Source organism: Miniopterus natalensis, chromosome 5 (assembly GCF_054644295.1).
Source record: "Miniopterus natalensis isolate mMinNat1 chromosome 5, mMinNat1.hap1, whole genome shotgun sequence".
Taxonomy (NCBI): Eukaryota; Metazoa; Chordata; class Mammalia; order Chiroptera; family Miniopteridae; genus Miniopterus; species Miniopterus natalensis.
Genome location: NC_142085.1, coordinates 15,031,338 through 15,056,643, shown reverse-complemented (window position 1 = coordinate 15,056,643; position 25,306 = coordinate 15,031,338). Strand labels below are relative to the sequence as shown.

At 47.6% G+C, this 25,306-nt stretch overlaps 1 protein-coding gene across 1 annotated transcript in view; it reads left to right on the top strand.

Annotated features, from left to right (window-relative positions):
- Positions 1-25,306, top strand: part of TRERF1 (transcriptional regulating factor 1) — a 199,605-nt gene that overhangs the window by 126,308 nt on the left and 47,991 nt on the right. The window contains exon 3 of the mRNA XM_087817396.1: positions 7,615-7,729. The gene's annotated coding sequence lies outside the window, so the exon portion shown is untranslated. The remainder of the gene's footprint in view (positions 1-7,614; positions 7,730-25,306) is intronic.

The window sequence follows — 25,306 nt, the reverse complement described above, 5'->3', positions numbered from 1 at the left end:
GGGAGTCACTAGCCACACGTGGCTAGTTCAACTGAAGAACCGAATTTAAAGTTTATTTCATTTTAATTAATTTTAATAGTTACTTGTGGCCAGTGGCTACCCTGTTGGACAACACAGCTCTAGAGACAGTGCTGCTCATACTGTAGTGAACACACAGACATCTGGGGACAGCACCGTCAGATTCAGCAAACCTTGGTAAAGACCAACAGTCTGCATTTCTAGTAAATTCCCAGGGGATACTGAGGACCAGGCTTTGAGTAGCATGATCTAAGTCTCTAACAAAGAGCATTTTGCATATGTAAACACAATGACATTTCTGCTACCTGGAAAACCTTGTTAAAGGACACAGTGGCGTAAGTGTAGGGTGATGGGGGAAATATGGTCTGTGGAATTAGATATTGGTTCAAATCCATTTTAATCTGCTGTGTGCCCTGGGCAACTTACTTACCCTCTCTGAGCCTCTGTCTCTTCATCTCTGAAACAAAACCATGATCATGGCTATCCTGCAGTGTGATTTTGAGATACTATATTTGCAAGCACCAAGCCCAGTGACTGACACATACTTGACACGCAGAAAATAGCAGCAATTCACCTAAAATAAAGGCATTATTTACACAAATCAGCCCTGCCCTGTAGGCCATGCCAGGGACCCCCCATGTCAGAATCATCCAGATGTTCTTTTAAAAGCAGGTCCTTGGGCCCAGCCCAGGCCTACTGAGTCAGTCTCTCATGGTGGGGCTCAAGAAGCTTTTTTTTAAAAAATTGAGATAAAATTCATATAACATAAAATAAACCATTGACCATTTAAAGTGCTTAAGTCTGTGGCATATAGTGCATTCACAATGTGGGACCATCACCTCCGCCTACTGCCAAGGCATTTTCATTACCGCAGAGGACATCTCGTATCCATTAAGCAACCACTCCCCATCCTCCCTCCCCCCAGCCCCTGGCAACACTGATCTGTCTCTGTGGACTTCCCTAGTCAAGGTGTTTCAGGTAAAAAGAATCATAGCATAGGTGACCTTTAGTGTCTGACTTTTTTTACTTAACATGATGTTTTCAAGGGTCATCCATGCTGTAGCATGTGTCAGTACTTCATTCCTTTTCATGGCTGAAGAATATTGCAGTGTATGGATATACCAGATTTGTTTATTTGTTAGTCAGTTGATGGACATTTGGGTCATTTCCACTTTTGTGGCCATTATGAGTGAAGCTGCTTTAAACGGTCATGAACAAGTTTTTGGTTTTGAGTACCTTTTTCAATTAGTTTGGCTATGTACTTGGGAGTAGAATTATTGGGTCATATGGTCATTCTATGTTTAAGAATATAGAGAGCCTGCCATACTATTTTCCAAAGCGGCTATACTATTTTCTTTCTTTTTTTCTTTTTAAATCTTCACCCGAGGATATGTTTTTATTGATTTTGGAGAGAGAGAGGGAGGGAGAGAAACATCGATTGGCTATCTCCCGTGTGCTCCCTGACTGGGAATGGAACCCGCAACCTTTTGGTGGAGGGACTGACGCTCCAGCTGGCTGAGCCGCCCAGCCGGGGCGCTGCACTGTTTTCCATCCCCACCGGCATTGCATGGGGGCTCCAACTTCTCCAACACTTGTTTGTTTTTGTTTTTTCGTTATTATGGCCAAGATAATGGGTACAAAGGGAAGCTTACGTTTCCTGGGTGGTCCTCATGGACATGAAGGCCACTGCTTGAAGGAGAGCTCTCCCTACAGTTAGTTAAATGACAGTCTCCCCCACACAGGGTCGTGGGACCCTGCTGAGCAGTGCTTTGGCTGGGCTTGTGAAACCATCAGGAATTGGAGTCGTAGTTCGTGTGCTATTTAAGAGGTTGGATTTTTCCCCCACATCTTACTCAGTCCATTTGGGCTGCTCTAATGAAGTATCACAGACTCGGTGGCTTATATAGCAAAAGAAATTTGAAATGTATTTCTCACCGTTCTGGAGGCTGGGAAGCCCAGATGAAGGTGCCAGCGTGGCTGTTCTGGTGGGGCTCTCCTCCTGGCTCGGAGCCAGCACACCTGGCTGTCCTCATGTGGTGAGAGGGGCTAGGGAGCTCCCTGGGGTCTCTTATAAGAGAATTAATTTCATTCCTGAGGGCTCCACCCTCTTGATCTAAGCACCTCCCAGTGGGCCCACCTCCTAACACCATCACTTTTGGGGGTTAGTATTTCAACTTGTGAATTGTAGGGCTGGGACACAGACCTCTAGTCCTTAGCACTTACTCCGTCCCCTTTAGTAAGGGTAACAGTGGGTAGGGACAGTTTGCTCTCTTCTTGCCCTGGAAAGGCCAGATCAGCTCAGATGGCCTACCCCCATGAGTGACGACGCCCTTGTCCCCATGAGTGACCACCCCCACCCAGTGCCCCACGGGCCAGTTTCTGCAAAGCACCTACCTATGGCTGGGGGCTGGCCTGGAGGGCCTTTTCCCAGCACGAACTGGCTTTGAGCGCTTCCATCTTAATGAAATGTAATGTGAAGTTTTGCATTCTACTGCATAGTACAGCTGACCCTGATTTAATTTTTTTTAAATAAGGGATTTCACCCCAAATATTTACATGTATTTCAGGAACACATCAGGTTAATCCTGTGGCCCTGAGGAGAAAGGTGATAAACCAGGGTCAATGGACAGAGGCGTGTCGGGGGAGGGGCTGCGGGAGGAGCACTTAATGAAAGGAATAGTATTTCTGGCTAACAATGAGGGGTTTGTTTCCCTCTTCGGGAATTTCCTCAAATTTAATCTCTGGGGTGGAAGAGAACATTTAAATTATACACTGTATCCACACAAGCCAAGGGAGCAAGGTCCTGCTGTAACTCCGTGGGCCCATTGCTCTGGGAGGGGAGCGCAGCACCCACGGCCTCCTTGAGTCAGCAGTTCTCAGCCTTGGCCACATGGTACAACCACCTGGCAAGCTTTCAACACTTATTGAATAGGTTTGTGGTGGAACCCCGGCGTCTGTGTTTTTTAACTCTCCCTAAGTTATGTTGATGTGCAGTCAGGATTGTCGCACCCGCCAGGCTGTGTGAAAAAATCAGACACTGCGCATGCCCAAGTAGGGCTTACGGCCTGGGGTCACCAACTTGGTTAGCACATAAGTAATTAATTGTAACTGTGATAGTGCTGCTGCACACACTTAAATTTCTGGAGGGCCAAAGAAGTCTCATTGATGCAATAACCTAAAAGCTGGCTTGACATTAATGAGGGCGCTAGGAGAAGAGGGACGAGCATGTGCAAAGGCTCTGGGGTAGGAAAGAGCTTAGTGTGTGGGAAGACCTGAAAGAGCAGCTGGTTGGAGCTGTGAGCGAGGGGATGAGAGGCCGGAGGAGGCTGCAGAGTGGATGGCGGCCTGCCGTCCATTGTCGGCCCACGATGAGTCCATCTGATATGCTCTCAGTGTGTGAGCTGCTCTGATACTGATGGGAATGGCCCAGCTCCTGTGTTCTGGAACAGCCAGCTGCAAAAAGGCCTGATTGAGTGTTCTGCCTCTGCCTCATAATGGTCTGGGCAGGAACCCCCTCCTCCAGCACATGAAAATTATTCTTTACCCAGCCTCCATGGGGTGGGAATGGGGCAGAAAAAGAAGAGGAGAGAGTTTTCCTCACATATAAAAAGCTTTCGGGCCCCTTGGCTGTTGGTGGGTGTGTCTCACTTGAAAATTAGGCCTTTTTCCAGGTCACCGTCGTCTCTACATAGGAGAACTCATTGGGCAGAATGGTTGGCCCCCAGGTGACTGGAGTCTCAGTGCAGCGATTCCTGCCCCACTGTTTCTCGGTGTTCTTCGATGAAATCTACAGATTTCACTCCTCTTTCCCCTCCTTTTTCCTGCTTTTAAACATCTGTGCCAACTTCTAATGTTCTGTGGGTGGCATGGGGAATTCTTCACACTTCATTTGGTCCTGCTTCCCATTTCAGAAGCTCCACAGTTTACGTCCTGTGTCCCCTCCCTCCCCTGGCTAACCTCTTCCCTTGGCCCGGTGACCTGTGAGCTGTTCCTTTCATTAAAACTGCCCTGTGGCTGAGGAGAACCCTTCCTTTTTGGTTTGGGCCTTTCGATAAACATTTAACATGTTCCTTTCTGTATATTAATCTTTTACCTCCCCGAGACTCTTAAATCTTCATTTCCCTTTAAACACTTAACAACGGTGTGGTGTGTAAGACAGCACTGGTCACCGCAAGTGTGCAGAAGGGAAACTGAGGCCCAGACAGCAGTGTGGGGCAGTGGGAAGACTTGCCTTCTGGATTCCTCCGGGGAGGTTGAGCCTGGGGATGATGAAGTGTGACTTAGTGAGGAACAGCCCTTATGCAGAGCTGGGGACCCTTGAGGGCACACACCAAGAAATGGTGAGTCTTCAGGCCCCCTGGTCAGTGATGGCTGGCTCCTTCTTCTTTGCAAAGCTGCCCTGCAGCCCCCGTGCTGGGTGGGAAATCATTTCATGGATTCCTTTTGATAACTCAAGTCAAGGGAGGGGCATGGCTGTCCCCACCCACTGGTGCTAGGTGATAGTAATGCGGCCATTTGTCCAAAAACTGTTGGGAGCCGGGCAGTGTGCTCAGTGTGGGACCTAAGTGCTTGCTGAGGTCCCTGGGGCCACCACAGGGAAGACACTGCTAACCCTGTTTTATGGAAAAATGGCCAATGAGGGGAGGAGCCAGATTTGAACCCAGGTCTGCTTGGCCCCAAAGCTCATGCTCTGTGCATTAAATTGCATGACCTTCTGTCAGTAACAGCCATCGTGAGGCTGCTCGGGCAATAACTTTAATAATAGAACGCTCGCCCACATCCCAAACCCACACTCACTGTCAGCCTACGTCAGCATTGACCAGCCAGTTTTTACCTCTGGCCAAATTGGATTTAGCTAAGTTACGCTGTTGAAGAGAACACCGATGAGTCCCAGAACTTGTTATAAAGTGGCTGCCTCGTGCGAGCCAGGATGAGGGAGAATTGAGCTGATATGCGTCTTGTTTTCCTGGTACCGTCTTAGGCACTTTTTGAAAAACCTGCGCTTCTTTAAGGCTCACCCTGAATACAACTGATGGAAACGCGGTATAAGCTCAAGAGCCTACCTGATCCTATTAGAGCCTCCTTTCATACCTAGAATGGACCATGCTTCTCACCTCAGGGCCTTTGCACAGGCTGTTCATTGTGCCGGCAACACCTTCTCTATCTTTTCCCTGCTGCCCTCCCTATTTTGTTTCACTCATTTATTTATGGGGCTCCGATTAGAAACTGATTCCTTAGGAAAGACCACTGACCTTTTCCGTGCTACATCTGTCATATGCTGTTACAGCAGCAGTCTTACTTCCTTCGAGCATACCACTATTATAGTTATAGTTCTTTTTAAACTGTTAATGTTGGTTTCCCCCATTAGACTATAAGCTCCATGAAGGCAGGAGCTACATTGTTGTATGCCTAGCACCTGGTATATACACTCGGTCAACATGGGATGGACGAGTGGTTGGTTGGATAGGTAGAGTGAGCTAGTCACCTTCCGTTCCTTTCCCTTAGCTCCAGCCAAGAGACTCTTCTTAGCAGGGGTGGGGAATTGTAATTACCTGTTTATATGACTCTCTTGGGCCTCTGAGAAGAACCCATCTTGAGACCCCTAAGGTCTGGCCCAGCACCTGACATACAGTAGATGGCCAATAAAAGGTGGCCAGTGGTTGTCTAAGCTTAATGCTTGCCCTTGAGACCAGTTCCAAGGGCTCATGCTGCTGTGGGGAACCTTGGAGAGTTAATTTCCCACGTTGAGAGTAAGGGCAGAGCATCTACTCATGGAAGCTTAGGGCACTGCATTCCTGCTTCCCACCCCATGCCATGGTCTGCTCTTCAGGTTGCCAGTTACTATATTGACTTATTTGTACATAAATAGTTATTTCTATAACCTTCTCTCCGCCAACATTCAGAGATAATGATATACAATCTTTGCAACATCACAGACATGGCTTCAAAAGCATTCTGTTGCTATAGAAATGTTTATGATGTGCTTATCACTAGAATTTTATGAGCAACAAACTCCCAAATTGCAGATGATTTAGCATTTGAAGCCAGGAGTGAGAGTGTGTGTGTATTTGCATTTAAAAAAAGGCTTTGAAAAGAGTTTTCCTTCTGCAGAGTTATCTTCTTGTAAAGTTTAAAATAAGAACTACTTAAAAGCTGAGAGTTTAGAGGAATGAGCACTTTCTCTTAAACATTTAAATGGGTGAGAATGACTTGTAATTTCTCCCTCAAGTATTAAGGCAATCAGCACTCAAAGGCTTTTTTTGGAGCTGGCTGTCACAGACAAAGGATTTCTCAATTTTTAAAAAAATACAATTTTTATAGCATTAAATGGGAGGAATGAACACCAGCAGCTCTCTTGACATTTTGGAAATGATTTATTTTCAGGGCTGGGCTTGTCACAGTTAGGATGGGAAGTCCAGGATGGAGCAGGACAGGGCTCCAGGGACAGCTCCAACCAGGTTCCGAGACCCTCCTGCTCTTGTCACCTGAACCCACTGCCTCTGTCTGTCATCCCAAAGGCACACTTTCCCAAAGTCCCTGCTGTGGCTCTCCCTCCTGGACAGAGACTCGCTGAACTCTCTGATTGGTAGTCCAGAGAGTAAGTTGTTATTTTTATTCCCAGTCACCCTCTCTGAACCAAGAGGTCAGCCGCACACCTTAGGAAAGTTGTATTCTATGAACGTTTACTATCGTGATGCTGCTCGGCTGTGCTTCGTGGGATGGCGCTGGACTGCAGGCTTCACTCGTCCACCGTACAAGCACAGAAATTGAGAGTACGCACTTTGAAACTTTCATACTGATGTGACAGTCATTAGCTGAATCGAACAATTAAAAAGTAGGCTTGTGCCCTGGCCAGTGTGGCTCAGTTGGTTGAGCGTTGTCCCCTGCACTGAGAGGTCACCTGTTTGATTCCTGGTCAGGGAACATGCCCGGGTTGCAGGCTTGATCCGCAGTAGAGTGTGTGCAGGAGGCAACCGATCAATGTTTCTTTCTCTTATTGATGTTTCTCTCTCTCTCCCCCTCTTCCTTCTTCTCTCTCTAAAATCAATAAAAAAGCATTTTTAACAAACAAAAATAGGCTTGTACTTTGTATGAATTTATTTTATTTTCTTTTTCTAATGGTTCATTTTCATTATATTTTATAAAAGTATTCATTCGTGATGGATTGGAAATTAAAGACAGCTGGTCCTTCATCACAAATACAGTAGTTCGAGAAGCCCGGTGCTGTCCCACTTGTGTGCTGTCTCTGCTCCCCCCCGTGGGGCAGGGAGGCTGTTGGATGAATTGGGGGGAATCGCAGAGCTGACCACATTATATTGCAATGAAGCCCCCCTCTCTCTCTCACTAGACTGGTTCTTGAGAGTAGGGACGGCGTCTGGTTCATCTTCGAAGGCTCATTCCTGGGAGCCCTGCCTGGCACATGGGAGGGCGTGGGAAACGCTGCCCGGCGTAGGCCCGTCTGCTCCCCCTGACCTGAGAGCGGCGAGGCGGCCTCGGGAACTCCTAGGGCTTCTGGATAGTGTCCTTCGCAGGCTGGCGATGGAAAGCTAGGAGCAGAGGATGAAGAAGTGACCTTGCCTTCTCTTTTTCCCACAGAACCAGGTCTCCGTTTCCCACCTGGCCAGCAGCATGAGAGCAGCATGACCGGCCGGCCGCAGGAGAAGCCCCCAGAGCCAGGCCCCCAACTCAACCATCTGCTGCGGAGGTCAAGGTGAGCTTGCTTCCCTTCTCCCGGGAGGTTTCGGAATGTTTATTTTAACTGATTCTATGTGCTTTTGGAATCCCTCACCGTGTGCTGGGGAAATGGAGTTCCCTGGGACATGGGTAGACTTAGAAAGTGGGTGTCAGGCTAATGGGGCAGAAGGCGCTCGTTTTGGTTTATGGGGAGGCCGATGGTGGAGCAGGCAGGGCCCTGAATTGAGTTTCCAGGACTGAAGCGCTCAACACTCCTCCCGAACGATGGTCTTGGGCAGGTGTTTTAGGGACTGTGACCCATGGAATTTGGGGGAAGGAATCTCTGGAATAGGATGGCACTGGGAAAACGGTCAGTCTGTGCTTCCTAGAACATTCTGGACAGAAATTCCTGTCCCACGTAGGGTTGTAAGGGGCCTTAGAGGATCAGCCAGGCCAATTCCCAGCCACTGTTGAACAGTGAATTGTCAGAAAACTCTCTAATATTGAGACAGTTTGTTTGCTTTTTTTTTTTCCTCTTCACATTTTAAGCTACTTTCTCTCTCTAATTCTTCCTTCCCTGCTCTGCCAGTGGGGCCACAAAGACTGGCTTTCAGAGACTCTTCCCCACGACTCTCTCTTCGGGTTTGAAGATGGCTGTCAGGCTCTGCTTCCTTTTTTTGTATAAATTCTCCCTAGAGACTGGCACCACTCACCTTGTCCTCTTGGTCCCCTCCATGTGGGAAAGGACCTCATTCCCTGTGGTTGCTCACTTAAGCTGGGCTATTCTTGACAGAGAAACCTTCACTCACTGTTCATGGGACAGCTGGTCCTCAAATAACATCATTCTGGTCAATGCCAATTCAATATAACCTTGATGAGATGCTGAAGCATCTTAACTCCTGTTTATACCGATTAGCCTGTGGTCAAATCGGTTTCATTTTATAACATTTCTCTTAAAATCTCAGAACCTGTCCATGACGTTAAGTGAGGACTTACTGTATATATTAAGAGCCTCCTTTGTGACTGTCACTGTGCTAGACTTTAGATACATTAGTGAACAAGAAATACAAAATCTCTCTTTTTTTTCTTTATTGATTTCAGGGAGAGGAAGGGAGAGGGAGAGAGAGAGAGAGAGAAACATCAATGATGGGAGAGTCATTGATTGGCTGCCTCCTGCACGCCCCTTACTGGGGATCGAGCCCACAGCCTGGACGTGTACCCTGACTGGGAATCAAACCTTGATCTCCTGGATCATAGGTTGATGCTCAACCCATGAGCCATGCTGGCCAGGCAATTATCTGTCTTTTTTAAGACAAAATGGGTTTGGGTCCTTAGAGAGAGTTTGAAATAAGCATTAAACCACTTCTGTGTGTTCCTTTTTTATATTTTATCTTTTTCCAGTTTTTTTCTTAAATGTTCCATGAGTGAAAAGAGTGTGTATTCTCTAATTATTGAATATATTTTTCTGTATATGAACATCAAAATAAGTTAGTTCAATTTATTGTTCAACATCTACAATGTGTTCTTTTCTGTTTTTGTCTGATTAATCTATCCGTTATTAAGAGAAATGTGTTAAAAATCTCCCACTGGATTTGTCAGTTTCTCCTCACAGTGCTGAAAATTTTGCTTTACGTATTTTAAGGCAGTGCTATTTGGTGCACAAATGTCTACACTAGGTGTATCTTATTGATGAATTGGGATTCATTTCTACCATCTTTATATACTTTCCATTTTCTCTGCTTTTTTTTTGGCTGAGGTGTTTTCACCTCTTATTCTATATTTTTTTCCAGAATCAGGCATTCATTTATTTTTCACTTTAAAAAAAGCAAAACAACAAACACAGGCATTCATCTATCTGGACATCATACTTAAATGTGTTTTGCATTTTCCAAAGTAAAAGTGAAATTTTTTTTTAGAGAGTCTTTTTTTAAAATTTTTTATATTGACATTATTGCAGATGTCCCCCTTTCCCCCACCTTTGCCCACCTTCACCCACCCGCACCTCCATCTTCCTATTTGGAAGTTATATGATCTGTATCTACCTTTCAGTGGTTACCCAGCTATTTCAACAGGCATACTTAACAAATTCTGAAATTAACTAGTGTCTTTGCCTTCCTCCCAAACTATACAAGTTTAATTCTGCCTCTCCCAATTTTGTCAAGTTATTATCCTGTGTTTTCATTCTGTCCTCCTTTTCCCTACAAGTTAGATGTCATTGTTTTGTACAGCGTTTGTATAGATTTACCCATATACTTGTCAGTATCTTTTCTCACCATTCTTTCATGAATCTGAGATTATGTTCCTTCCTCCTAATATAAATCCTTTAGCATTACCCATTAGGGCAGGGGTGGGAACCTTTTTTCTGCCAAGGACCATTTGGATATTTATAACATCATTCTCGGGCCATAGAAAATTATCAACTTAAAAATTAACTATTAAAAAAGCTCCTTAAATTTATTGAATTTCAAGTTCCACCTACGTTTGCCTTGGCAGGGCCAGACCAAATGATTTGGCCTGTGAGCCAGACGTTTCCCACCCCTGCTTTAGTGAAAGGCTACTGGTAGTAAAGTCCCAAGTTTTTTCTCTTTTGGTTTGTTTTTGTTTGTTTGTTTTTGTTGGCTTGAAAATATCTTATTTTGCTCTCAGTTTTGAAAGGTAACTTTAGTGGACATATTCTCTTAGGTCATGGAAGCCATCAATCCACCGCCTCTTGGCTCTGAATGTTGCTGTTGAAAAATTGGCTGTCAGTCTTATTGCTATTCCTTTATAACTGACCTGGCATTTCCCTCTGGTTATGTTAAAGAGATTGTTGTTTTCTTTGGTGTTCTGCAGCTACACCATGGTGTCATGTAAGTAGGTGTAAATTTCTCTGTCTTTATTCTGCTTGGGGTTCGTCGGGATTCCTAGAGCTGAAGATGGGTGTCTTTCAACAATTCTGGTAAAATTCTCACCCTTTATTTCTGTGACTATCACCTCTTTCCCCTTCTTTCTAATATCTCCTTCTGGAACTCCAGTTAGACTTATGGTAGACCTTCTCATTCTAGTCTCTGTACCATGTAACCTCTATTTTATATTTTTAATCACTGTCTCTCTGTGAGCTCTGAATAATTCCTTCAAATGTGTCTTCCATTTAACTAATTTATTCAGTGTCTCAAATGCTATCTAATCCATCCATTGAATTTTTTTCCTTTCGGTTTCTTTATTTGTCGTTTGCAGAAGTTCTAGTCCATTATTTTTCACATCTACTTGGTGATTTTCTGGTCTCTTATTTCTTGTTCATTTTGCACATTTCTTTTTCTGTTTCTTTAATATATTGAGTAAGCTGTTTGAAAATTGTAGGATTCCTTGTCTGGTAATTCCAGAATCTGAAGTCTTTACAGGCCTGATTGTGCTGTCTGTTGTTTCTACTGCCTTGCTGTCTTCTTTTGTCTATGTGAGCTGCTCATTTTCTTAGAAACTTTATCTTTGAGAATTATTTGAGGTACAGGTTGACATTGACTTTTCCAGAGAGGATTTGCATTAACTTCTGCTAGTTGTCTGGGGGCACCACCAACCAAAAATCACTTTAATTTTCTACCTGAGGCTTTTCTGGCCACAAAAGTAGCCTGAATTCAGACCGCAAACCTGTGTAAAGTCCATCTTTTGGTTATGAATTTTCAGGACAGATTTCTCCCCATTCTTCCAGCCCAAAGCCAGGTTTCCTTGCAGTGCCCTCTGTGTTGTGCTTTGTTTCTCATTCAGAAAGTGGAGCCTTTTGGAGTCCCAGCTTTATGGAGGCACTAGGCTTTTTCTCCTGTTTCCTGAAGCCTGCGCAGCTCCCATGGGAAACAGAATATCTAAGGTTCAGCAGGAACCATCAGGGCAAAAGCCAACTTTGCTGTGAGATGACCTCCCAAGGTTCCTGCTTTTGGTTTGTTTATGGTCTTTGAAAAATCCTTCCATTTGTACCAGCTCAGCAATGTGTGTACAATTTTTAAATTTTAAATTTTACCCAGCATGCTAATTGCTTCGATTGCGAAGGTCAAGCAGAGTATCTGGCCAAAAAGTGCATCATCTTTTTTCTCCAGCATGGCCCTGTGGGGCAGGAATGACTAGCCCTTGTTCACAGAAGAGTGAACCAAGGCTCAGAGAGGACCTGTAACTGGCTAGCAGTTGACAAACGGGAAGGGGTGTGTCCCTTTCCTTACCTTTCCTTTCCCCAAAATAACTGTTGACCACTTTTTTGGGGATTAGCTTTATGCTCACAAAGGATATGCGTTCCTACCAGCTTTAAATAGTTGGACAGCTTTGTAAAATTTGTTTATGAATCTATTGTTTATCTTCCTTGAGAGGGGAAATGGCTTCTGCATATTTTGTGGCTTGCTTCTCTAGCAGTCACCAGCACTTTCCTGCTTCGTTCCCACTCTGCCCGGCCTCCTGGACCACAGCCGGAGCCCTGTGCACCGCCTCCAGACCCCAGCTTCTTCTTGTCCCATGCTACACTCTCCTTCCTCTTACCTGTGTCCCCAGCCCTTCCTGCTATTGGTTTCCCATCTCATGGTGGTGTGTATGCCTTTGTCCCCACGGGAGGCCTCAGAGACCCGTGATGAGACTTCGGGGCTCCGGGGGCAGGGAGAAAGAGCTGAGTTTGACCCCAGCTCTGCCACTCACTAGTTCAGTCCCTGAGCTTCAGCTTCTCCATCTGTAACGTGGGGACAGGGAGTAAATGAGATGATGTAACATGAGCTCGGAGCACGCAAGGCGCCGTCATAGCGGTTACTGCTGCCGTCACTGCGAATAGACCCCCTCAGGCCGGGCTCTTGCTCAGAGACGCTTTCCCGCTGACATAGCTGGTTAATGAAATGTGATGAAAATGGAGCCAAGTCTAGGGTCAGTGTGGGATTCCCAGCTTCCCTGTTCTGTCCTTCAAATTGGGGTGTTTTTAAAAATAATATGAGGGAGCCCTGGCCAATGTGTCTCAGTGGTTAGAGTGTTGGCCTGCACACCAAAGGGTTGTAGGTTCAGTTCCCGGTCAAGGGCACATACCTGGGGTGCAGGTTCAATCCCCAGCCCCCGTCAGGGTGCATGTAGGAGGCAACCAATCAGGGTATCTCTCACATTGATGTTTCTCTCTCCCTCTCTTTCTCTCCCCCCGCTCCCTCCACTCTCTCTAAAAGTCAGTGGAAAAAAATATTCTCAGGCGATGATTAACAAAAATAATAATAACAATAATAATAATAATATGAGGGGAAACAGAGTACGCACTGGTCTGGCCAGAGTTTGCACAGGTTCTAGAAATGGGGCACCCAGCACCTTGGCCCTCCCTTCGGGCCCCTCTGTCATGGAGCCATGAAGGGGCTGGCACCTCACAACACCACTCACTGGGGAGTTTCCCTGTGGAGCCCCCAGGTCAGTGGGTGGCACAGCCACTCTGCTGGACACCTGTCTAGCAGGTGTGGGAGGGGTCGTCTTCACTGTCCACGTTATTTTCATTCTAGCAGCTGATGTGGCCCTTTATTCCACACACTCCCTTCTAGTAAGTGGCTTAATCTCTCTCAGATCTGCGTCATTTCCTGACCTGCTATCTGTCAGGCAGCAACCTTTTCAAAAAGCGCCTGCTATTTGTAGCGCTCTGGTTTTGTACAGTGGGCAAGTGGTATAAAAAGCGCATAGGGTTGCCGTGACCCTAAAACTGCTCTAAAAAATAAACTCCTATTAATTTAAAAAAGACTTGATGACTAAAAAGTGCACAAAGAATAAACCATCTTCATAAGGTTATGTATCAGGTATTCAGAGTGAGTTCCCAAGGGGGACAGCACCATACGCTTGAGTGGTCAGGGGAGGCGGGGGAGGTAGATTAGAGCTGGCCCTATGGGGCAGGTAGGATGAGGCAGCTGGAAAGGAACATGGTCCCTTCTAGGTATAGAAGTGGTGTGAACTGAGGTGTAGAAACGGGCCCTCTCAGGAGCCAGTGAGACTTACTGGAATCTTCCAGCCCCACAGATGACCTCTGCGCACCCTTGGACAGTCACCTCCAATTAGCATGTCAGAAGCCCTGAGAAGTCCTGCAGCTAATGTTTGACTGTGTTCCACCAAGTTTCCCAGGTGTTTTGACCATGTGGCCTGTGAACATGGTGATCCTGAATGGATTTGCATTTGGCTTCTAGCAAATGCTTCATTTCATTCCAGGCCGCAACTCACTTTTGTAAATAGGGATTGGCAACTTTCTTTAAGAAAAATCCAGTCCCTGAGTGCCAAAAAATTATTTGGAGTCAACCACCTGTCTTCTTTTTCCAAGGGTGGCTCAAATATCTAGAAGGGGGAGCGTTTCTAGGAGCCTGAGCACTGATGTTGCTGGAACTAGGGAGAAGCTTCTTTCTTCTCCACAGCTCCCAAGATAATGTCCTTGATAGTCTGGACCCTGCTGGGGGACCCGGCGCACCCCACCTGCAAACCTCACTCTGTTAACAGCCTCTCTCCCGATCATGCTCCCTGTTTATTGTCCCTCCTCCACTTTAGTTCCTCAGAGTTATGAGCCAAGATTGATTACCGACTCCATCCAACTGGCCTTGCCCGTGAGGAGTTCACGGGGAGATTAAATAGCCTTCATCAGTGACACCCCAGGTTGCGTTCTCTATCGGCCGAGCCCTGCACAGCGAAACGGGGGTTGTCCTAGACTCAGATGTGGAGGACTTTTCCAGAACCAAGAAGTTGGGACACTTCATGTTGCGGACTCTCTGAGTTTGGGGAGCCGGGGTTATTGTGGGTGTAGAGAGAGGAGGCCCCCAGCAAAGGACTCAGATGCTTGCACAGCCACATGCAAGCCAGTGGAATTGATTATGAACTGAGTGTTTATGTGCTGCGTGGAGACTGACCGTCAGCTCCTTCTCACTGCTGGGCGGCCTCCCTTCTAAAAAATATTTTTTAAATCTTTATTATACTAATCATATACGTTACTCTATTTTTTTAAAAAATTAAAACACTCTAGTTAGAGCTTAAGGGAAGCTCTTCTACTCACTCCCTTCCCTTTTCCAAAAGGTGGCAGAACTCGGGCTGAAAACCAGGTGCCCTGACTCCCAGTGCTCTCCCCCACTAGGCTGGGATCCGTAGGGGTCGGGTCAGTGGAAACCCTCCCGCCTCAACCTTCTGGCTCAGGATTGTGGGTGTCCCTGAGTCAGGCAGGGTCTGGGAAGGTGCCTCCAGCTGAGCCTTCACAGGTCAGAGCCAGAGGAACCTCCTAGCGGCCCATCGGGTCTGAGCCCATCGTTCTGCGGAAGCCTCGTCCGAGGTGTGGGGAGGGGAAGTCATTTGCCCCAAAAGGTCACAGGGCCGGTCCCCTTTTCTGTTTGGTCCGAGTTATCTCTATCTTGGGTTTGCATTTCCTGGATACACGGCAGCTGGGTGGGGCAGAGGGCAGGGGAAGTGGGCCTGAGAGAGCCCCATCTGAGAAGGTTTTAGTTTCCTGTGAGTGTCCCCCGAAGAGGGAGATAACCTGTGTGCGCACAGTGAGGGGGGCGGGAGGCTTGGTTTGGGTCCAGGAGGCCAAGGAAGGAGGGAACAGGGACTTACCGAGAGCTATTCAGGGAAGGCTGTGACATTTTTATCGATGGAACAGAAATAAACAGGAGTTTGTTTCTTTGCACTTCCATGATGCCTTCTTGTTTGTGTTTTTGGGGAGCACTCACCTACGTGAAGGCTCTGGTCTCATTTGAGCGGCAGTGGTTTTGTGGTTTCTGGGGGCTCTTTGGCCTCTGGCTCTCGTCTCCCTCAGTCTGCTTCCTACCAGCTCATGTGATCCTTTGGAAATTTCTTTCTCCCTTGGAGCTCCCATAGCTTAGCTCATGGGAATATAACCAATGCGTGTGAGAGTGTCCCCAAACTGCCAAGGGTTAGGCTGGCCTCTTTCCTTTTTCTCTGACGGCTGTGAGGCTGGCATGAGCCCTGAGGGAGTTAGGAGCTTCCACCAAGAAAACTCTCATTTGCCCATCAGATCAGGTAGCAGATGTGGGCCACCAAGCCCCCCTCCACCAAGCCTGCTTTCCTGAGACAGCCCCTCCTGACAGGGAGTCCCAAGTTCCTTAACAGGGGCCGTTTTCTGAGCAGACAGGCAGATGTGGACAGTTACTGCCAATTTCCTGGAATCCGAGAGCGGGGGCCCCCTCAAAACAGGAAAGGAAGTAGACTGTCTCCTTATCTGGTGTCACGGAGGGAATGAAACAACTCTTGCCGGGTAACAGGGGCGTCCCCTTCAGACTTTCTTCTTTAATGATAACCACAGACATTCTTAAGCTTTAGATGGCCACTGAATAATGACTTCTTTTCTCCTCTCCTGGGGTCTTGAGCTGCTTGAGAGCTGGGTCTAGAGAGCAGAGCATCTTCATGACCAGTGACCATGTTGGACAACTTGGCCCTATTCAGGCCACACTCAGAGGTCCTTGTAAGCACCTTCTGAATTGCACTGGCCCCCGGAGAACCGTGGGCCTCTCTTGCAGAGGCTGACCTGCCCGAGAAACCTCCTCCCATGATGAGTAGGTCACACGAGCATCCACACTCCTGTGTTTGTCTCTCTGCCCAGTGAACAGGGCACTGAATGCACTGTGGCCTGTGGTGCTCTGGATCTTCATCATGGAGACAGTGAATGTTCCCTGAGGCAGGGGTCCTTGCAGGGGGCATCAGGGCAAATGGTGGTGGTCCCTGCCCCAGAGGGCCCAGACTGCTCAGGGTTTTTTCTCTTCCTTCCTGTGTCCACTTCTGCCTTTGAAACAAAGGGAGGGCTAAAGGTTGCCCAGGAAACAAATAACCAAACTGATTCAAACACAACTGAGTCATTGAGCCCAACCTACACTGTACCCAAGTCAAACAAAACAACAGGAGCCCCACCCTGAGTAGTGAGCCTCTGCGTCCTCCCTGGATGCCACGCTGGCCCCGTGCATTCTCGTTTAATCGTCTCAAAAAACCTGGGCCAGTAGGTGTAGTGTTATGCCCCTTTTACAGATGTCAAAACTGAGGCTTAAGAAGGAAAAGATTAGATCGGCCTGCAGGGTCTCACTTTGCCGGTGGAAGATTAAGATTTGAGCTCCTGTCTTCTGACTGCAGAACCAGTGATTTCGGTGGTTCCGAGAGGAAGATGCCTGCCGCATAACCCTTTGTTTATCTCCAGTGAAAGTTCCTGGTGAGGGAAAAAATATGTTCCAGATAGCTGGAGCTTAGCCCTTGAAGCCTAGAAAAATGTTTTGGTATAAGAGTCATCAGTTGGGCTTTTTCCTTCGTACTCCCAAGTTCGTGGCTATATGCTAGAGGGTTGAAGGTTGCTGGGAGCTGATGGCCAGAGTCCCAGGGCATGTCCATACTGTGGTATAAACTAGGTCTCTGCCACCCTTCAGAAGTCAGGGGTACAGCTGGGAGAGTCCGCCAAGGGGGAAGTAGCTTCATGCTACTCAGATCTGCAGTGGGTGTACCAGGGACACTGTAGACTATCAGAGGAAACCACATCCTGGCATCAGAGGGTCGGAGGCCTAGCCCTTTGTCACTGATTGTGTGACCCTGGGCAGGTTAGCCCCTGCATGTGAATTCCCTCACCTTCCATATAGAGAAAATAATTCTGACCTCACAGGTTTTTGTAGTGGGGACAAAATAGAATAGTGGATTTTTGTGCTTTGTACAGTACTTTCCAGAATGTTCCTATTGGCTGCCGTGGACATGCACATCCTTCCACGAACTCTTCAGGGTCTCTGTCAGAGACTCCACATCAGGCCAGAGCGTTCCTGGCTGTGTCCAGGGGGGCTGGTCTGCCCCAGAGCAGGTCACACTACATCTCAGGACTGATGTCTTCCTCCCACGGCTGTTAAAGAGAAGGAACCATGAGCTTTTTACTCTTCTGTTCAAAAAAGGAACGAGAGAGAAAGAAAAGAGGGGAAAAATTTATTTTCTTTAACCTGCTTTTTTTTTTTTCTTTCTCCCTTCCTTGCTGGGAGTGGGATTGCCACTTAACTTTTTTTTTTAATTAAAAAAATGATGTTCTGGGTGATGGAACATAATATTTAGACATGTTGACTGACAGCTGATGGGTGTATTGTCAACACAGCATCGCCACAAATCACGTTCCCAGGGTTGGTGGGGAGATCTGTATGTAAATGCGTGTGCACATGTGCTCACTTGCATGAATTAAAGTGGCTGGGAAGGACCAGTGACCCTTATCAAAAGCAGCTCCTGTGGAAGGTCAGCTACGGGAGATGGTCGGCCCTTCAGAACAGAAGCGGAAAGTCAGCTTCCATTGGGAACTGAGGAGATCTCCTTCCTCTCTCGTGTCCTTAGCAGCCGTGCATGCCCTGTTTATGCTGACCCCTGAGGACAGAGTTGCTGCACTTTTCAGAAGAGGTCCCAGTCTGAGGGTGGGGGCAGATGAGACAGTTGGGAACAGGGTGACATACAGACCGGAGTCCTGGCCCCTTCTCACTTGCTCTCTAGACATTTTTTCTCATGTCTTTACCTTCATGTATCGCCTGCTGTCAAGGGACTCCCTGCACCTTGGAGCCCTGGGTCCAGCTGCCTCAGGGACAGCTCCTGTCGTAGATCTCAAAGCAAAACGAAACTTTCGCAGTGCTCTTCATCTTCACTGGTGCCAACCTGACATCCAGGCATTATCTGACTCCTCGCTCCTGCACCCCCATACCCACAAGAGTCACCTCGAAATGCCCCTCGTCCTGCCGCCTGGCCTACACCACTGCAAAGCTAAGCCTCCCCATATCCTTGCTTACCCCCCAGTCCATTGTCTGTGCCAGGCTTCCCAAACCACGGTCCATGGCCACATCCAGCCACTGCCTGATTTTTGTATGACCCATGAGCCAAAAATGGCTTGTATGTGTGAACATTTGATAATATGGGAACACAGACTAGACACTAATCAGGCAAAATGTTATCCCTCCAAAAAACCAATTCCATTATTCTCATTAGTAGGTCTGTATTATAAAAAAATTATACTCAATTACTATTATATTTTGAGTTTCCTTAAAAATATTTGTAGAAGTTTGTGTTTTCTTTTATCCTGTGTGTCTACAGCATAGCCATACTTTGCCCCTTGGCCATGAAGTCTAGAATACATACTATCTGGCCCTTTACAGAAAAAGTTGCTGACCCTGGTCTACACTGTGGCCTTTTCCAAATGGAAAGCTGATTAGTCACACATACATGTGCAAACAGACACACATAGGTGTGCAAACACAAAGACACACACTCTTCTCAGAACACCCTGATGGTTCCTCATTGCTCTTAGGATTAACATAAAACTCCTTACCCTCAAGTACCTTGGGTGGTCTGGCCCCGGCCCCCTCACCATGTCCCCAGTCCTCTATTCCCACCATTCTGGCCTTGCGCCCACCATCTCCCCGCCTGCCACAGGGCCTTGACTCTGTCTGGAATGCGGCTTCCCACAGTTTTCCTCAGTTTTTCTCACCCTTCAGATCCCATCACCTTCACTTCCTCAGATGGTCCTCCCCTGACCTTTCTGCCGAAGTCATGGTCTTTGTTACAGCCACTCACTATAGTCACAGAATTACATTTGTCCACGTCTGACACTCCCCGCAGCCCAGGCTGCAGGCTGACACCGTGTCATGTACCCACCCCCGTTATGTCCACTGTGCCTGGCACAGCTTGGGCACACAAGAAACACTTTGTTACGGTGAATGGCTGAGGAAAGCTTCGGGGAAGATATGACGTTTGAACAGGACTTGTAGACTGAGAAGATGGGGCATGGGAGAGAGATTTCAGGCACAGAGACCAACATTCTGGAAACTAGCTCTGTAGGTCAGCTCTGTGCGTGTGGGTGAAGGGCTGGGCGACTGGCTGGAAAGGTAGGTGAGGCCAACTCCCGAGGGGCCTCGTGTCCCAGGCTGAGCTGCTTGGATGCTTCTCCTGTTGGCAGAAGGAGTAGGTGGTTTTGAGCGATGCAGGGGGAGGGCTAGAGGGGTGGGAGCGCTGTGAAAGCCTTACCATAAATTAGGCAGTGGGCTGAGGAGACGGTCGGGAAATGCTGTGGAGGACAGGTCAGCAGGAATCAAGAACCTGGGGCGGAGGTGGGCTCCTGGGGAACCAGGTTTCTGATTCAGGCTCCTCCAGTGTCTAAGATGAGTGATGGGAAAGAGGGCAGAGGTGCGGGGTGCAAGTTAGTTCGGGGGCAGGGGGTAAATGCCTGCAGCCACCGTTTTCTCGGTGAAGTGACGTCAGGGTCGTTTGTTGAGACAGAGGCCTTTCGGGTTCAGGTTGTGCATGGACCTTGGCCTCTTCCCTCTTTTGCAAGCAGAGGATGCCACGTGGTCCCTAAACTCTTGGGGAATGTGCATCAGCCAAGAGCAGCTGGGGACTCAGACTGGCATTGGTATCCCAGCCAGCTCCTCTGGGGGTTAATAGGGCACACAAGGACATCTTACAGCCCTGCCTTTCCGCATCCTTTCCCTAAAGTGTGGGGCCTCAATGTCAGTTTCCTCAGAAGCCCTATTTTGAAGGCCTTTGGGGAGAAAAGGTTCTCTCATTTCAGAAAATGTGCACTGAGGGCCTACCCTACCCCACCCCAGGTCTGCTCTGAGCACCACGGGTAACCCAGCTTTCTCCCTCCAGGGCGTCTGCGCCCAATCCATAGACACACAGCTGAGACACTGTGAGCTTTGTTGCAGGCACACCTCAGAGACAGTGCAGGCTTGGGTCCCGACCTCCGCAACAAAGCGACTATCACAATAAAGTGAGTCACACTGATGTTTTGGTTTCCCAGTGCATATAACAGCTATGTTTAGCCCTAGCCAGTTTGGCTCAGTGGTTAGAGCATTGGCCCGTGGACTGAAGGGTCCTGGGTTCGATTCCAACCAAGGGCATGCACCTCAGTTGCAGGCTGTCCCCGGCCCCAGTCGGCACATGTATAGGAGGCAACTAATTGATGTCTCTCTGTCACATCGATGTTTCTCTCTCTGTCTCTCTTCCTTCCACTATCTGAAAAGCAATGGAAAAAATATCCTCAGGTGAGGATATAAAAAAAAAAAAGCTATGTTTAGCCCAGCTGGTGTGGCTCAGTGGTTGAGCATCAACCCATGAACCAGGAGGTCAGAATTTGATACCTGGTCAGGGCACATGCCTGGGTTTTGGGCTTGATCCCCAGGAGAGGGCATCTGATCAATGATTCTCATCATTGATGTTTCTCTCTCTCCCTCCCTCTCCCTTTCTCTTTCTGAAATCAATAAAAACATTTTTTAAAAGGGGGAAATTTTTTTGAAAAAGATATGTTTACACTATACTGTAGTCTACTACGTGTGCAATAGTATTATGTCTAAAAAACAATATACATACCTTAATTAATAATACTTTATTGAAAAAAAATGTTAACTATCATCTGAGCCTTCAGCGACTCATAATCTTTTTGCTGGCGGAGGGTATTGCCTCGATGTGGATGAATAATGAGGTATGTTCATATTAGAGTTCACTAGGTGCATTCACACACCAGGGAAGCTGCCTAACCGACTACCTGATGATGGCAGCTGACCTCCCCACAGCTCCCACTCCCGCACACCCAGCACCTACTATGCCCATTGTGCTCGCTATTGTAACTGCGTAAGTTCAGTAAACATTATGTAAGCTGATGAACTGTGGATGCAAAAAAGAAAGGGAAATGCTATTTCTATGAAAAGTAAACTGAATGCTCTGGAGAGAACTTATAAAAGCAAGGCAACAAAATGAAATTGCTGCCAAGTGAGGTGTGAGCAGGACAGTGGTTGAGAACTGGCTGTAAAGGGGAGAGAACCTGGGCATGTCAGAGGAGCCTGTGCCCACACTCCTGTACCCGGTCCTGACTTCCAGCTCCTTTTTACAGAAACAGAACTGGAAAATGATAGATGATGCGTTATGAGGTGCTTTATGCATAAAAGACAAATGCAGAACTGTTCCACAGATCTGTGAGCAAAGAAAAGGCCTGGATCTGCTTCAAAAGATTAGTAAGATATTTGTGCTTTAAGTTAAAATTAAACTTTAAGGCATGAATGTACTGCTTGTAAGTGTACATGCAGATTTTTTCACTGGTTTTAAAGAAGTAATCGATTCCCATGGTTTAATTAAAAAATATAAAAAGCTATAAAGTAAAAAGTTTCCTTCCTACTTTTCTTCCCATTCAGCTCAGAGATACCCCTTCCCCATGGAGAACTATAACTAGTTTCTTAAATCTTTCCATATTTTCTTTATGCATAACAAGCAATTGTAAATATATAGTCGATCCTCATTATTTACTGATTTTTGTATCTGCAAATTCTCCCACTCTCTAAAATTCATTTGTAACCTCAAAAGCAATACTGTGGCGCTTTCATCATCATTGGTGAACACGCAGAGTCGTGAAAAATCTGAGTCGCCTGACACCCAGCTGAGGCTGATCAAGGTGACACTCTGCTGTCTTGTTTCAGCTTTCGTGCTGTAAGCAAGGGTCCTCACAGTCTGTTTAGTGCCATGGTTTGGGGGGTTCCACATTTTTGTGCTTTTTGTTGGTGATTTCACTACTTCCGATGGCCCCCAAGCATAGTGCTGAAGTGCTATCTAAGGGTCCTAAGGACAAGAGGGCTGTGATGTGCCCCAGGGAGAAAATACATGTGTGAGATAAGCTTCATTCAGACTTGAGTTATATCACTATTGGCCAAGAGTTCAGTGTTAATGAGTCAACAATGTACATTAAATAAGGTGTTTCTAAACAGAAGCACACCTAAACAAGATTATGTGTGGATTGGTTGATGAAAATGTTATGACCAGAGGCTTGTAAAAACCTAACCCTGCATTTCCCCTAGAAGCGATGGTCCAATGCTCACTAATTCAGTGTTCATGGCAATTTTATAGAACATAACTACCATGAATAATGAGAATGAACTATTTACATACATACATCCTATTTTAACCTTGGAATTCTTTCTATACCAGTTTATAGTTTCTGGGTTCTTTTTAGCAGCTGTATAGTATTCCATCATATGGTTACTTGATGATTCTCTTTAACCAATCCCTACTGATAGGCATTTGGGGCTTTTTAAACCTTTGGCTTTCAAACAATACTGCAGTGCATACATTTGTCTATAAATCATTTGTATATGTCATATGTTGTGAGTCTCTGCTGTAAGCAACTTATCAGAAAGGGAATTCTGAACTACTGGGTATGTATCCTAGAGAAATTCTCACAGGGGCCCATAAAGGGATACATCTGAGAATTCTCAGACACATCTATAAGTTAAAGCATATGGTTTTCCCTAACCTTGGCATGTGTGATCGGAAGCAAGGCCTTCCTGACTACACTGGTCTCACAGCTGCCACTGGCTCATCTCTTGCAGGACCTGAGAATGTTCATCCCAAGTTGGCAAGGTAGTGAAGTGTTCCCACCTGGTGTGGTTATTGTGAGGGGCGCGTGAAGGGCTTGGCACCATGCCTGTCCTGAGGTTGGTGCCCACGTTACCATCGTTATAGTTCTTCCTTCCCAGTTGCTCAGCAGCAGCATAGTCCAGCTCCTCAGCACGGTGCTGGTGTCTTTCCTGCTGCTCTTCTGACTGCAGCCACCGCCCTATTCCGTCTCTATACAGGGCTGGAGGGTGCCTGAGCGGTGTCGGAGACATTCTTGGGCTGGTGTCCTAGCCTCACACCAGCTCCCTGCGCAGGGGACTGGCTCCTCACTTCCTGCGCTTCAGCCACGTACACAGGGTTGGTGTCTGACAAACCTGTTTGATGCATTTCATAAGCATTGAGTGCATCGGCTTCGGCTTAAACACTGCTTGTGGCACAGTGGGAAAGGGAAGGAGAGACAGTAAAACAGTGATATTGAGATAGTCTACTCCTCTAGAACTTAATATCTAGTGTTGGTTGAAAAATACAACTCCCAGAGTGACCGGCCTGGTGAAGTAATGTTTCCCACAAATCGAAGTGTTCGTGCGTGGGCCTGTGGAACCTTCACCCAGGGTTTGGTCCTCACAGCGTCTCCACAGTCTCACTGTGGGGCTCCTCGTGGATGCATCGCTTCAGCCCTCTGGTTTTGTAGCAGCAAAAGGAAGTTAGTTGTTTTGGCAAGAAATCGGGACATTGAGATAACCGGGGCCAGTGACCAACAGGATATGTGTCTGGAGCAAGTCCAGCCAGGTTTGGGGGCCTCCCAGGGGCATGTAAAGGGTTAGCAGAGGAGGGAGCAAACCCAGGAAAGGGCAGGATACCCTCTTGATTCCCCGAGGCCTCTTAGTGCATTTGGTGGATGGAAGCCACAACCATGGTCCTCCCACCACCCGCACGCAAAACTACCAGCAGGAATGTCAGGTGAGGGGCTTGTAGGGAATGTTCACTTCCAGCTTTATTCTAAACTGGTTCAATTCTCAGACACATCTGTAAATTAATGCATATGATTTTCCCTAACCTTGGCACGTGTGATTAGGATCAAGGCCCTCCTGATAGCACTGGTCTCACAGCTCCATGGGCTCGTCTCTTGCAGGATCTCCCCCATTCCCCCCCTTGGTCTGTTCACTCCTGGTTTCCCTCCCTCTGCAGCCTGCTCAGGGTGCTCCTGGGTGGGCGAGGCTCCTCTGGACCCTTGAATGAGGACCCCTCTCTGATTGAGACGGCTGCCCTCGGAGAGGTCACACCTGCTGGGAAGGTAGGGGTATGAGTGATGGTTGGTGACATATCTAGGAAGAGAACAGAGCTCAAGTCCACAGGGGCCTGGAGAAGGGAGAAACTCAGGAAGTGCTGCTGTTTCTTGACTCCCAGAATTTCCCCCAACGTCTTCAGAGCTCTGAGCCAGAGGGGCTGTGGTATTGCCTGAGGATGGGACCTGTGTTGCTGCTGCTCTTTACAGAATGTCTGAGTGTGAACTGATATCATAACCTGGGGTACCTCCCATCTGAAACACGGGCAGGAGAGCTGGGTGACAACCAACAGGCACCCAAGCACACGGCAGCACCGCAAACTGTTACCCAGTGAACCGTGAGCGGTTTTCCAGAAGGGGGGGGGGGTTCCCCGAGACACCCACCCATCTCTGGGGCCTCGAGTGTCCAGGGATTTTTGATTTTTATATAGTCTGATGTCTCTGAAGGCTGCAGACCAAGTCAAGCCTTTCTCTCCATTTGGGAACTGAACCCCTAAAGTCTGGAGGTGGCCCCAGGTGACAGTGCTGCCCACTCCCCTCCCCATCACCCCTGCAGTGGAAGCCAGTCTGCTGTAGGCTCTGGGCAGCTCAGCAACCAGGTGTGGGCTTGAGGGATAGAAGCAGAGCCTGCAGGTGCTCGACCTGTACTTTCTTAGGTTTATCATTCACTCTGGTGCTGGAGGTGGAGCCAAGGGGACCAGATCTACCTGCCAACCAGCACCCCTTCCCCTCTGTCTGCATGCCCCACACTCCCTGGAGCTTCATCAAAGCGACCGGAGGGAAATCTCCCTGCCCTGCCCTGCCCTGCCCTGCCCTGCCCTGCCCTGCCCTGCCCTGCCCTGCCCTGCCCTGCCCAGGTTAGCTGCAGGGATGGGCGTTCTTTCTTTGGCCAAAGTCCCAAGTGCTGATTCATAAGGCCAGAGCCCCAAGTTTTCAGGGACAGGAGTGAATCCCCCACAGGCCCAGGCCCAGATCCCTTTAGCTGGCACCCACCCCACTGAGACC